The sequence below is a fragment of the Semicossyphus pulcher genome, unplaced genomic scaffold (assembly GCF_022749685.1).
Source record: "Semicossyphus pulcher isolate SPU_LCO1_2020_fin unplaced genomic scaffold, fSemPul1.0.p SCAF_2, whole genome shotgun sequence".
NCBI lineage: Eukaryota > Metazoa > Chordata > Actinopteri > Labriformes > Labridae > Semicossyphus > Semicossyphus pulcher.
The window spans coordinates 21,707,252-21,720,692 of NW_027211693.1; the positions used below are offsets into that span (position 1 = coordinate 21,707,252).

General features: G+C 44.9%; 1 protein-coding gene across 1 annotated transcript in view; it reads left to right on the forward strand.

Annotated features, from left to right (window-relative positions):
* Positions 1-13,441, forward strand: part of LOC138598128 (A disintegrin and metalloproteinase with thrombospondin motifs 2-like) — a 117,309-nt gene that overhangs the window by 40,880 nt on the left and 62,988 nt on the right. The window lies entirely within an intron of this gene.

Below are 13,441 nucleotides of genomic sequence, written 5' to 3' on the forward strand. Positions count from 1 at the left end.
TTAAATAAAAGTGTGTACTACCTGAAAATCATTTCTCTAGAAGGCCGGTCTATAAATTAAATATTGTATAAATGTTTACAACTCTGCTGCAGGGAAAGTATCACATGGGTAATGGAGAAAAGCTCTGCTGAAGCACTGCTGGGACGGTGCTTATTGTGGTGTGAGTAAAACTGCAGTTAGAACTAAGCAAAACAAAATGTAAGCGTACACTTAAGTTGCTCTCATCAGTCACTGTTGCATATAGAAGGACCCCAAATGACTTTGCATACACTACCCCCATTTACACACAAGCACACACTTACACATAGGCATGCATACACATGCACACAAGTACAGTGGGTCACACAGAGCTGCACTGGATCTCATACCTGGAATTCCTGGAATTCTAGACGGAGGCCTTGGTTATCTCATTATGTCAGTAACACTTTTAGCTCTCTGCATCAATCGCTTCCAAGATGTCTATGATAGCAGTTCAATTGTCTTCCCGGTGAGCGGATTGTATTTATCTATGCGCATTGAAATAAGTGCGTATGTAAAGGAAATGTTTCGACATCTGTAAATTTGTGCGGACCGAGGCGTCTCTCCCATAAATCCGACGAGAGTGTGATTATTCTCACCATTTTCCCGCTTTGATCGCTCCCCTCAGAAGTAGCACAACAAGAGCCGTCGACAGAGCGAGAGAGGCAGCTCTTACAATTCAAAGGTAGATAAGGGACTCTGCACGCACTGCCTTTCACCTACCCACTTCCACAGCACTTTGACAGATTCCAGTGGAGAGGGGAGGAATGTGAAAATAAAGGAGGCAAGGAGACAAAGAAAAAGATGGAGGGGAGGTAAAAGTATGTGTGCACCATGATTAGAATAAATAATAATTTAGAGCACTCATCCAAACATTTGAACAAAGACTGAGATGAAGTAAACCTCGAGGCTGTGTTCAGTGCAGAAAAACGTACAATCACTGCTGTTTTGAAGAAGCATATGTGCCAACATAGAGTTATATGGCCTCTGTTCGGTGCTTTATAATGTTTTGCCACAGCTAGAGGTGCCATGGTCCAAAATTTGTCCCTGACCGGAAAACAGCACTCTTACCTGAGATTACCCGACACCTCAATGCGCTCAAGTCTAGCTAAATCTTCTCCAACCTTTTTGCCTTTGCACAACTTCTAGTTTGTTTAAACTGCAGAAACTGCACTCGTACGTTTTATCATTAAGTTCTGAAACAAGAAAAACTCTTAAAGGGGACATATTTTAGCTATGCAATCAATTTTCTATTATTGTAATGTGTGTTTGAATCACGTTGGTAAAGTTTGTTTCCTTATAAAAATTGTATACATATTTTAATTTAATTATTTTCTTCATCCTGAAACGAACAAAGCCATTTTGCCATTCAAAGGTTCTACCTTAGCCATGATTGGCTGACAGTATTTAGAGTGACTGCATAGCCCCTCCCGAGAGCGGCCACACTTCACTGTCACTCCAAAGTTGTAGAAAACATGGCTGCTCTAGGTTCAGTTATTCAGCCTTTTATGTACAAGCCAGAATCACCAGGAGGTATCGGAACGGTAAGTTGAAATCTTGACAACGACTTGACTATAAGCTAGTGCGAGAAGGCAGCCTGAGGTGAATGACGGTGAATGATGATTTGTCTTTTTCAGCGAGAGCAAGGTCTTCGTAGAAACCTGCAGCTGTTCTGAACGGCCCATTACGGAGGCGACCTTTTTAAAAATGTAATTCTGGAAAAACACAGAAATATGCAGTTTTCACTTTTTCACTTTGAACAATAAACATTCAAAAGTGTGAATCCCATGCAGAATATGAGAATATCCATTTAAGAGATATGGCCCCTTTGAATGGCACCCGTAACATCTGCAGCTTCTTTGTTGGTCAGGTTGAAAATGTTTCAGGAGCTGTCCAGATGCAGGACTTAAGCATCCTTCAGAAACCATATGGCTGCTCTCTCCTTTGAAGGGCTCTTGCATGTGTAGGCATTTCCTTCAGCTTTAAGCAGGATTTCTGCTTTGCAGTAAAAATGTAAAGACTTTAAACTTGACAGAGAAGATCAAACTGCTGGGTTCTCCTGATCACTTCCTGCTTCTCTGCCAAGTCCGTTAGGTAATCTGTGCATGTGGAGGAGAGGCATCATTTCTGATGAGACTGCATGTCTTTGTGACAAAGGTGCTCATCTACATCATATATCAAGAAGGAAACTAAAGGACAGATGATGGGGGGAAGAAAGGCTTTGCTGTTAGATGGGTACATTGCAACACCGGCGCCTGTAGACAGAAACATGTTGATTTTGTGGCTCAATGGTATGCCGGGAAGTCACACCAGTCCAATAAAAGTGTGTGACATCCTCTCGTCACACATTTCACAGCACGCAGAGAGAATAGATCCAGCAGTCGGCCGAGACAGAGCAGCACAGAGGACATATGATGTCGGGAGGTCTTTGGCAGCTTCATACGTCTCAGTGTGGAGGCTGAGTTCGTCGAAAGTTTCACTCATCCACACGTGTGTCACGTGTTTCCACAGGTAGCTCTCCTCACTCTGCTAATAAAGGATCTGTTGTTATAAAATCAACAGGCAAGTCAGCTCCATCCTGTGATCTCGCTCGGTGGCCTCAAGAGACTTTCCTCATGTGTGTGTGTGTGTGTGTGTGTGTGTGTGAGCAAGTGCACACGCATGCTTTAGTACGTGCCTGCTTGTTTCTGCGCTCGCATGTGGGGTCAAAAGGGTGGATAACAGGGGGGAAACTCCCAGTGATAGCATGTGTTTGATTGGCTCTTGTTGCTGCTTTGACACATTTTGATTGGCTGTCGGGTCCAGCAGTCAGAGCAGCGAGCAGGTAGGGGAGGGTCTTCACTCGGCTCTGTTGCTAGGTTACAGGTATACCCAATAGATGTGGAGATAGAGAGATAGAGTAGAGATAAGGACGGGGATGGGTGTGGATCTGAGCATGGATCCGTGTGTGTGTGTGTGTGTGTGTGTGTGTGACGGCCAGCATAAGGGAGGGGTCGATATGTCTGAGGGTCAGGAGGGTGGGAGGAGGAGTAAGACAGAAGAGGAGCGACAGCAAGTGAGAAATAAAGAGGGGCTTCTAAAAAGTGAGGAGGAAAAAGAGGGTTTATTGTGTTGTAGCGCAGAGTCTTGTTGTTACAGACGAACATAATTTATCCACATTCCAACAACTCAAAGTGACGGCAAATCCAAACAACTGAAACAGACTGAAAATAAAGAGATCTGAATGTTGCACAATTTTCCTTCTTTTTCATTTTGTTGTTTTAAAAACACGCCCGATTCTTCATCCTGGGAATATTTATTTAAGGCTCAGGAAAACCAAAGAAATGTTCCGTTCTTCCTCTGACCGCCTCAGGTGAATGGATGTAATTATTTCTGTGCAGCAGATCCCAGGCCTGTGGTCGGATTGTAATTCATTAAAGTGCTGTTGTATTAATCACAGACTGCTCCAGACAACACTGCTCTGAGAACAGCTGCTCCGCTGCACTTAGATTGCAATCATAGAGCGGTCAGTCGCCACTAATCGGGGTCATTTATCAATCCGGAAGACCACACACACAAAATGCGAACGCACCGAAACACACACACACAGGCTGATCGATGGCTGGACCAGGCCTGTAAGAGGGATTGATGGGCGCTTGGCTGGTGTGTGTGTGTGTGTGTGTGTGTGTGTGTGTGTGTGTGTGCGGGCAGGGTGCACACAAAGGCTAAAGATCTGTAAAGATTAACCTCCACTTGATTAAAATGTGTGTCAGGCTTGTCAGTTACAAAGTAGTTTGGGTGCACGGTAACTCTTCACTCTTTTGATTTTGTTGTCACATTCGGACATCGATGCTTCTACGCGTTCATTACAGCACTGACTCGTTCCGCAGCTTTCAATCCCGACTCACGGTCTTCCTCAGTGGAGGAAAAGTCCAGAGTTCTCATGTGGAAACTCAAATCCATCTTCATAAACTCTGTCTGTCATTACATCTTTATTTCAAACATGGCCGCTGAACGAACTCCATCCACCTTCGAAGACAGTGAGATGTGGTTGAAATCTCAGGAAAAGCTACTAAGTCTAATTGAATTAAGAGTCAAGAAAGTCGAGAATACATTTTATTCTCTGTAAAAAAATAAATAGATATTATTGTTATTATGTAGGGGGCTGCACGTTGGTGCAGTGATTACATTGCCTGTAGGTGTGGGTGTGAGCGAGAAAGGTTGTCTGTCTCTAATGCCCCTTTCCCACCTAAATTTAGCATGTTGACGCAGGTTTTTCGAACCCAGGAAGACCTGATTGAGATGCCAATTGTCTCTTTTCCCATTGCCAGTGAAGTATACTCCTGTCGCTCTCTTTTCTGCTGCGTCACTGTCTGACGTCACAAACGCACTGGAGACAGTGTAAGCCCTGTGATTAACCAGGGTGTCCCCTGCCTCTCTCTCTCCAGCCCCCTGGCGACCCTGATAAGCAGTATAATGGATGTTATTATGTAAGCAACAAGTTAGCATTCCAGGCTAACTCAACTCTTTAGTACACACTATGATAAATGCCTGCAGCCGCTCCACGGTAAAAGCCTCAAGCTTTAAGGAAGGAGGCAACTGTGGCTGCCTTTTGCAGGAGAAGCAGAAACACACACAGTGTGTTAAGTAAAGCTTAAACATGCTTCTGCAGGCTGCATGGAGACAATCGTACATCAGGATCATCTTTTAAAACTGTACTTAATGTGTTAAATGTTTAGGTTCTTTGTTTTAAATCCACTTCTTGCTTGTCCTGCAGATCTGGATGATGACCTACTGTTGCCTTCACTGGCCTTTCTGCGTTGGTTTTGCAGAGAGGTTTATGTGTATCTTTGAAGATGCATATCAGTTATATAACCAGGATTGAAGAAGAAGCCAAACCACTGTCTGTTCATGGCCTGTTTCTGCATGGATCAAAGCAGATCTCATTTTTCAGGGTCGCTTTATTCTGGAGATCTGCCTATTTTCCGTCTTACAGGAGGTAAAATTAGGATTTTCCAGCCTTAAACAAACATCTTCTCAGAGATTGCCTTCGGTGCACCGCTCCAGGGTCTGTTTGGAGTTCTGAGCTTTCCTTAATGGCACTTTGGCATTGTTGGGGATGCTATAAAAGTAACACAACATCAGCCACTCTGAATCCCTCCTCCGGGGTCAGAGTTAGTTTGATCCAATAATATATCAGCTTTAAGTTACACAGCCTCTGGCCCCCTGCAGCAGATCGCCACCCTCTGTGGAAAGCACCTGAGCCGCGGTGCGGACGCTTCTGACGGTTGGATCTCGTAAACGTTCCCTACACGTGTCCTGACTCCTCCGTGTTGGTCAGGCCAAGAACATTTGGCTGTCTGGGAAAGCTGTCAGACTGCTGAGAGAAAAAAGAACGAAAGGGTGAGACGGGGAGAGGAGGGAGATAAGCAACGGAGAAGGAGGAGGAGGAGGAGGAGGAACTTTTTTTGTCAGTGCTGAGCTGATTATGGAGTAAATGACACTTTAAGTCTTTAATGCTCTCCTTTATTTCCCTTTCTCTCTGCCGTTTGACCCAGAATCATGCTTTTCTTTAAATCATTCTTGTTTCCAACGCTTTCATTTGTCTCTAATTTTCTCCTCTTGTTCACTCTCATCTGTCACTTTCTCATTTTTACCTACCACTTCCCCCTCCCCCCCATCCTCTCCTCCTGGCAGGGTTATCACACATCTCTTCTGCTTTAACTCCTCTGCTCATTCTGTCTCCGTATCCTCTCATTTTGCCTTCCCCTCGTGCTGCTGATTCATAATCTCTGTTTGGACAGAAAACAGAGGGAGGGAGCTTCTGTCCTGATGAATAACAACAGGAATTATGGGAGAGAGAGACGGAGAGAGAGCGAGAGCGGGACACCGAGGCGGTCTGTCTGGCTGGCACTCAGTCTCTCGGTCTATGTGCCAGACTGTCAGCAACTGTGTTTCTGTCTGTGTCGACGCTCTCTCGCCCTGAACCAGAGTTTCCACAGATCATGTGGTCAGGCTAACCAGGTTTGGCTTACTCCTGCTATTCTTAGACCGTTACCATCTAGAGTCTGTTTGAATAATATGGCCTTTGCCCGGGTCTATTTTGTCTCCCTTTCTCCACCCCAACACCTGGGCCTGTCTTCAATCTCTCACATTTAGAGTGCCTCTTCCACTTAGAGTTATGAGGAAGAAGATGGCTTACTAATGGAATCATGAGAAAAAAATGAGGGAGAGATGGGAAAGAAAAGCAGAGAGGGAAGGAGAAGTGGATTACACAGCAGCTAGGAGAGAAAGGAGACGAGGGAGGAGAGTAAATATGGCCAAAAGTGCATCCACGGGGGTCTCGCTGAAAAGTAGGGAGATGTTCCTGGAGATAACTTAAGCCTGTAAGTGTTTTGGGGAACTCACAGAGGGTCTGTTTATTCAGGTCTCCTCCTCTTCCTTTCACTGCAGCATTTTTACAATCCCCCTTTTTTCTTCTTTCAGGGGTTGCAGACAGTTGATGCGTAAAGGAACAAACCGGAGCATGTGTGTGTGTAAAACAGCGAGTGTGTGATCAGAAATGTAGGTCAAAGATGAACAATCTGCAAATGAGTTGAGAAAAAAGCAGTGAATAAGAGATAGAGGGTGACCGGGACAGCGCTTTTCATGCATGTGTGTGTAGGTGTGTGTTTACGGTGCTTTTATTTTCACAGCGACCATTTTTAGCGACCACTCTGCGTAATGAGCGGAGCAGGGTGAGAGAGAGACGAGGCCGCGTCTCTTAAGTCCTGCACGGCTTAAATCACACTGGCATCTGGCTCCCACACAAACACAACCTGGTGCATGAGAGACGAGCAGGTTTAAGTACGACACGCTCCCCTCTTTCACGTGTTTGCATTTGATACATTTTGTTTGCCGTCTCCTCATCCTCTTTGCGTATCCCTGATTAGCATAATTGAGCAATTGCTTCGCTCTTCAGGATATTAAACAAATAATTTAATTCACTCGGTGAATCTGTTCCAATACTTAACATTAATTCTCTCTCTCTCTCTCCTCGCTTCTTCTGCTCTCTTCCTTTTCAGAGAGGGAGGGTTTGCCAAGGGTCGTACGCGTCTTATATATTTAGTGTCCCTGGATGTTTAGAATAACTTCACGCCGCCTTCATACATTTCAGATAAATCTGCATTTCTGCCATAATCCAAACACTTGGCAAAGGGAGCATAAAGGTTCAATTTGCTTCTGATGCGATTAATTAAACGCTTTTATTTTGGCGGTGACGTGTGCTCTTAATCTCTCCCTCTAAAAGTGTGTCTAATTTTCAAATCAGCTTTACTATTGTACGAGCCGGATTCTCTCATGACTCAAAGGGTGAATGAATCGGAGGGTTACACACAGTACGACTGAGTCACTATCAAAGCTCTGTGTGTGCGCGGATGTGTGTGTTTGTGTGGATGCAAGCGTGCGACCGCGTGTGAAGCGGGCCAGCAGTAGCCGGGTTATGAATCAGATCAAATGCACACTTACGCACACAGTGACACCAGATCAAACGCACACACGCTGCCGGTAGTGGACTGAGCTGAAGGACCAGTTGTGACTTTGATCCTCACCACAACATCCGCTCTTCCACTCGAGCGCTACTCTCTGCTTCTCTTCTGTCTCACGTGCCCCTCAGGACGCTCACCCCGGACTCAGGTTTCTCCTCTCAGATCCTCAAATAGAGCTCGCTGTGCCTTCAAACAGAGGATCCTCCTGTTGTAACCGGACACTCGGTGTGTAGGATCCAGATTTGGAGGCTGCAGATGGGCTTCGGAGGAAGGCTTGTGGTTAGTGTCACCATCTCAGTGACCGTGAGAGAAATACTAACAGGTTAGAGAGGATGACTTGTGAGCACGTATGGCTGCTTTGATGATGAGCCAGATGTGAAGATGTGGTGCAGGTTTCACAGAATGTGCAAATGTTTGATCTTTTTTAATCTGGATGATGAAAAATCAGATGTAATTAGCTTTATTATTGCATGTGAAGGACGGCTCACCAGACAGATTCTTCTTCTGCTCTGTCTTTGTCGGTAGATGTGAGTCTTTGCAAAGCAGCAAAGCAAATCATATATACCTTAATAAAAGCAGATCATTACATGTATTGTGTCATTTATTCCCAGGTGACAGAAGATCTACTTAGCAGGTGAATTCCACTTTTATGGTAACCGAGTCAGATTACACGACCATGATCAGTGGTCAAACCAACGGGCCTGTTCTTAAGACATGACAAGCAATCCACGGTGGCGAGCCAATAGGTCAAAGGTCAGACCTGAGGCATGGATGTCAGATTTTCCAATGACTTGGTCATAAAAATTGAACTTATTCCTGATGATATGTTGCTTTGCAGACAATTGGTCAAAAAAGATGTCACTGCAGCCATAAGCAGTCGAGGTGAAATGAGTTTTGTTTGAAGCACTGAAGACATTTCAACAGCAGTGTTTATTGCAGAAATAATGTTCCAGGTGCTCTGAATAACACACCTCTGGCTGGTTTACTGAAGGAAGCTAACTAAAACAGCAAAGGTCATCTGCCGGGGGTCTGCCTTCTTTTTAACATTATTAGCATTTAATACTGAGCCGCAGTCAAGGAGGTCGTTTTTTCCATCACCACACTCTTAAGAATTAAGGTTCTACCTAGAACCACAGGGTTCTTTGGCTTGTTGCCGTAAAAGAACCATTTATTAATGTCCCACCTGAAACCCAACACACTAAACATCAGGGGTGGGAATCGCAGGTAAACTCATGATACGATACGATACGTGGTCCGTGGCCCGTGATAACGATAACATCACAATACAGCGATTCTGTGATATATATTGCAAGACAATCAGAGAGTGATACGTCACGATATCTGAGTAACTGAGGAGCACAAAAGGCCCATAAAAAGGTAAAGTGCAGCTTTAATGTATTAATTCTCTGCTATTTGGTGACAGTTTCACAGAATTGGACACAAACTGAGATGAAACAATGTTCGTGTTTTCAGTCTGTAAATTAAATTCACCGGAGCTACAGAACAACTGTAATGAGGACTTTGAAAGTGGCTGGTGTATCTCTTAACTTCTTTTCACCGCTGTGTCCACATTATCTCACTGTCGGCTGTCAGCTTCTCGGCACCGTGAGGAGTCTGACATTATAACCCATAATGTCTTTGTTAGACTGAAAAGGAATATGACCCTTTTGACGTCCTTATTTCTAAATGCAAATTCCCATTATTCTTTTTTAGAGTATATATTGCCTCATATGTCAAAGATGGCCAGCAGACACAACCACACTAAAAAGGACTAAACATGGACTAGATGCTCACCTGTGACCTTTGATCCCCTTGTTGCAGGGATACTTCCTGTGTGTAACGTGAAAAGAATATAGAATCAATGAAGATGATAAAAAGACGCATGAAGCCACTTTGTCAGATGAAGTGTCTCGTGAGAAGAGTCCAGCTAACAAGCTAAATTTTAACACGTCAAACCTAATAAAGCATCTTCAGGCTCGTCACCCAGAGGAGACAGTGAGTGTTACTGTAACATGAGAACAGCAGCGAGAAAGACGGCTGCTGCCACAGTGAGCCCTGAACAGGAGAGGGAAGGAGAATAAACAGGAAACATGACAATCTGTCATCTTTACGTATCTGTACACTGCGGTGATGTGATGACAATGTTATTTAAATGATAGTAGCTTCTTGATTTCTTTTTGATTATCTCATCAATTGAAATAAATCTGTCTTCATTGTTGGGTGAAGAACCAATCAGAGATATAAATGAGGTGCTTGGACATCAATCAGGGAGACGACAGTGTACAAATACGAGAACATTTTATCCACTTGATCAGTTTTTATCATACAGTATTTGTTTAGCAGTGCAGGATAAAGCTTGACTTATGTGTTGTTATCTCGATGCATGGAGCTATTAAAACGCTTTGGCTCATGCAAAGTGTCCAAGAGAGCCTTAACACCACTTTAACAGTGGTCAGACAAACTTTTCTGATTTGTCTTGGCAGAAGGCATTCTGTCTTTGTGTACTTCATCCGTCCATCCGTCCAATTTTCTTCTAACAAACGTCCATTTTGGTTATCGAAGGTCAAGGTCACTGTGACATCAAGTCCATTCTTTCTTGTGAACAGGACATCTAACAATACCTGGAGGGAGTTTCATAACATCTGGTTTATATTTATTTTTTATCCATCCACGAAAATCCTAAGAAGGCATCTGCTCTGGGTTAGTGGACGATGCTTCCTCTTGTGTACCTTCTCGTTCTGCTGTTGCAGAAGAGACTGCGGACAAGTGCATGCCCTGCAGAGGAACACAGCAAGAGAGAGACACGTTTAATGGTAAACCGTCCCTCCTGTAACAGATTACGGTGCAGCCTCTCCTGTTTCTTGTCGGCCTTTTTTATACCATGTTTTGTTCCAGGCCACAGTTTTGTTGTTATGTGGGAAACACTGACGATCAGCCATCACCATGGTTGATCTGTACATTCAGTTTATCTCTTTATGGCCTTTTAATAACCCAACTAGTGATGTCTGGTTGTGTACGGCCGATGAATCTGAATCTCTCCGGACACAGTGTTTGGACAAACCTCTGTAATCCCCTCGACTGGGACTGTGCTGCTCCCGCTTTAGATGAGATGAAGACAATGCTTCTCACTATGGAAATGTGTGCGAACTCTTTGATGCTTTTTTCACTTCCACTTTTCAAAGAACATGTCCAGTTCCTCCGCTCCCTCACACTCCCCCCCCCTCTCTAACCCTCCACCCCCACTGTGGCGGCTCCGATCGATCCTACCATGTCTCCCAGTCCCACATGTCATCTTTTTTCTTTGACACGGCTCTCCTCTCCCCACTGCTTGGTATTCTGGAGCGGGGACGCATGCACCATCGCAGATCCATCAGCTCCGATCGGAATGCCGCACCACGGCTCGGGGAAACGGAGGGATGAGAAGAGAGGTGGAGAGAGAAAGAGAGGAAGCAGGGGGGGAAGGGAGAGAGAGAGAGGGGGCAGGTCAGTGGCTTGTCGACATCCTTCCGGGACCAAAGCCTCAGACTGACACAGAGCGAGAGGGAGAGGGGAACGGGAGAGGACAAGAGTAAAGGCAGGAAAAGAAGCTTCACTTTATTTCTGAGGGGCCACTTTTCTTAATATCCATTTCCCTTCAAATCAGCCTCTCTGAGGTATTCAAGCAGCATGCACGCTCTTATACCCTGTTTCCCTCACAGCTCAAAGGATTCAATAAGCATACTTGTGTCCACAAAAGAATAGATTCCTAAAGTCTGGCTGCATAAATACATAAATATAAACAGCTTTCATACATGTTATGTTCAGGCTCCATGCGGGCACTGTACTGTAGATGACAGACACATGATGGATATAGATGTGGCCGGTGATGTGACCTCTCTCGTCGACCCCTGAGAGAGTCAGAGTAATAACGCACAGAGCAGAATATAAATCAGACGTCTGTTTCTATATTTATGTGAAGTCAAATCAGTTTGGTTCCTGCAGTACAATGACCGAGAGGCTCAAAGACAGAGAGATGTTTTAGATTCTGCACTATGTTCCCAACAGGCCCTTTCAGCTGTCATGTGATCCATTGCTATAAACCAGCTGAAAAGATCTGCCTCTTTGCATTGTGTCACCCAGAAACTTGTCTTAATTCAGTTGTTGTTGTTCATGACTTGCAGCATTTTCTTAAGCATTTTCTTAAAGGGCCAGTTCGTCAATTTTCAACCTCAGTCCTATCATGCTATTATGGGGAGCTAATGCCATTATGGTAGGAAAGAAAATGCAATTTGCCTCTGTGCCTTCGGAGGACGCTGTCCGCTTCTCCAATGGGTCAACATCAAACGCGCCATCTGGCAGAGGCCAGGGAGCTCGCCAAACTACACTTCACTTCCTCAATCTAGGACGCCCGCCTCCGATGTCATGCCTCGTTCAAAATCGTCTGGTTTGAAATGTAGACTGCAGACCAAAGATTTTATAGACGACCCGCCGGTATGTTCTCGTCGGATCTCGTATTCTGTACCGCTCTGAGCCATTGCCTGCAGCAAAACAGTAGTATTTCACTCCAGCGTCTCTCGCTGGGCCGTTCCTTTCAGAGGGAGGGGCACAATGCATGCTGGGTGTTGTAGGAATGTAGAATGGACGAAACCACGAGCTGTTTTTCCACAGCTATGACGCCAATTTCAAATATTATTGCTTCTATTGATTACAGAGAACACCAGCTTTGACTGACAGTGGCTTTTTCCAGGGGCGAACTGCTCCTTTAAGTAGCAGTGTGTCGCGAGCTCTCTGCCACCATAATACACCCAAACAACTCGCACAGATTTGTTTTAAAGGGCTCAGGTGAATTCCACAGTTTGGATTGGCTTTACACACACACACACACACACACACTGAGTAGAAATAAACTTCTCAGAAAGCAAGAGTAGACTAAACATAGATAGTCGCAAAATGGAGCGATAGAGTACTTATAGGCCTTTATCTGTGACCATTAAATTCACATCAGATTACTTAAGCTTGTACTTTAAATGTGATATGTGTGAAGTATAATCCAGCAGATGTAATAGTTCAATATAGTGAGACATTAGATTGTTATTGTGCCCCAGGGTGGGATTTCTGACTCTAGTTTCTTTCAGCGAAACTGTGTGCAGTAAAGTCCACCCTCAGCTCCTCATCACACACTCTCCTGTAATGTACACTGTAATTTTTTCCACTACTCGCTCATCACCCCTTCCTTCTCCTGTCAGAGCGGAGGAAGGAGCCGACGAGCGCTGATCATATCGATGTTTTCTCTCCTCTCCATTTATCGCTCTCCGTCTTTCTCAAAAGCCTCTCCATCCTCTCCGTGTGTTCTCCCCCATGGCTTCCCTCTACAGCAGTGCAGTGCCGTGGTAATTACCAGTTGTCTTAAACAGACAGATGGAATAAGAGAGAGTGACGGGCAATTTTCCCAGCGCCTGTTTTCCCCGTGTGCGTGCACGCAACTCCTCTTTTTTTTTGCATGTGTGTTCTGTATGCACGCTTCTTTCTTCTTTCACAGTCTCTTACCTTCACTCTTTCCCTGTGAGTTTGCATTTTTTCACATCTGATGTGTGTGTGTGTGTGTGCGAGGCGGACATGGGGAATTACCTGACAGAATGTGTTAGTTCAGGATCAGAGTGGAACAGTTTCATCTCCTGCTGGTGTGTTGGCCATTTTAGATGCCAGGTGCCACTCTGGGCCTCCGCTGGGCCCCCCGGAGGAATCACTGCTGTCCCCTCCTCTTCTCTTTCCTCCCAGCATGCCCTTAACACATCCACGGAGTAAAGAAAAGATGCTCTTTAAAATGTCAGGGCGAGAGAGGACATGAGAGGAGGGATGGAGGGAGGAGCGGCAAACAAAAGAGGAGCAGAAATCGGGGGTTATGTTGTTATCTGAGCGAGTCGCTCGTATTAACACGA